The sequence below is a fragment of the Octodon degus genome, unplaced genomic scaffold, assembly GCF_000260255.1.
Source record: "Octodon degus isolate 3935 unplaced genomic scaffold, OctDeg1.0 scaffold00011, whole genome shotgun sequence".
Taxonomy (NCBI): domain Eukaryota; kingdom Metazoa; phylum Chordata; class Mammalia; order Rodentia; family Octodontidae; genus Octodon; species Octodon degus.
The window spans coordinates 7,514,648-7,516,098 of NW_004524587.1; the positions used below are offsets into that span (position 1 = coordinate 7,514,648).

Sequence of the window (1,451 nt, forward strand, 5' to 3'; positions counted from 1 at the left end):
GGCCCCTGAATATAATTTTAACAGTACCTCCTAGTGAGATCTAAGTTTGATATTGCTTAGTGATTCAGTTAAGAGGCATTAATTAATTAATCTTTTCCTAGATTTAATGCTACAGACCTAAGTATATATTTGACAGCTCTCAAAGTTTGGGAGCTAATCTGGTGGGGATGCTTTTTTCAGAGGTGTAGGAATATAGACTTACAGAGGTTAACAAGCAGAATGGAGCTGCTGCTGCTTGACATCATTTCATTTGTGATATTGTATCATCTACACTGGCTTTGGAAAGACCCTTCTTTGTAGAAATTTGCTGCTCTTGACTCCTGGCAGTTTCCCCTTTCATCCCAGTGTGGCGTTTGTTTGCTCTTTATTATATACAAAAGTAATTCGGAAGAGAAAAAAGAAATTGCACATAATCAGGAGACAGAAAATTACCAGAAGCATCAGAAATGTGGGATTTTATGTGACTTCTGTATAGTAATTCCAGGCAGGCACTTAGATTGCTGAGTTATCTCTCTGGCCCTTGAAGAATAATTCCCTCTTTGTCTTTATTCTTCAGCTAGTCCTATAGCAGATACAGCTAAGATACTTAATTCTATTTAACGTCTTGGATTTTTTGGAAACAGATTCTTGCTATTTAGTCCTTGCTATTTGCTGGCCTTAAACTCCCGGTGTAGACCAGACAGGGCTCAAACTCATGACAATCCTCCTACCTCTGCCTCCTGAATCCCAGTGCTGAGATTACAGACCTGTTTGGTCTTTAAGGCTTTATAATAGGTACTATTTCTTCAAACTAGGATGCTAATATTGGTGACCAAATAGTCGATTGTGGCAGAAATGGGATGTTATTAGAGAAAGTGGCCCAAAATGCCTTTTTTTTTTTTTTTTTTTTTCGGAACCCGGGATTGAACTCAGGCCCTTGGCAAGCTCTTATTCTACTGAGCTATCTCCCCGGCCCCTCCAAAATGTCCTATTTGGAGTGTTCCCATCTGTTTTTGTGCTTGATGTTCTCTTTTTTTCGGAACCAGGGATTGAATTTAAGCCCTTGCGCTTGCCAGGGAAGCACTTATTCCACTGAGCCATCTCCCCGGCCCCTTGATGTGCTTTTGAAAACCTCCACTTAACTAAAGGAAAGGTCTTTTGCTATGTAAGTGGAAGTGTATAATTTTGGAGTCTGTTTATTTTTCGTTTGTTTTTTATGTATTTAGTACAGAGTCTACAGGGTCTCACTACACAGATCAGACTTGTAATGATCCTTCTGTTTTCAGCCTCCCAAGTGCTGGGATCACAGGTGTGTGCCACCACACCCAGTCTCATTTGTCCTCTCAGTGCGTCCCAGGAGCGGGGCTGGCATGCCAGGGATCTAACCCCAGTCCCTGCATCTGCCTAAGCAGGTACTTTAATATGCTGAGCTATCTGGCTGGCCCTTGGAGTCTGTTTGAATTAATATATAT

The 1,451-nt window shown here is 41.2% G+C and overlaps 1 protein-coding gene across 1 annotated transcript in view; it reads left to right on the forward strand.

The window, feature by feature from the left end:
- The window catches only part of Glg1 (golgi glycoprotein 1), a 125,395-nt gene that overhangs the window by 1,446 nt on the left and 122,498 nt on the right, over positions 1-1,451 (forward strand). The window lies entirely within an intron of this gene.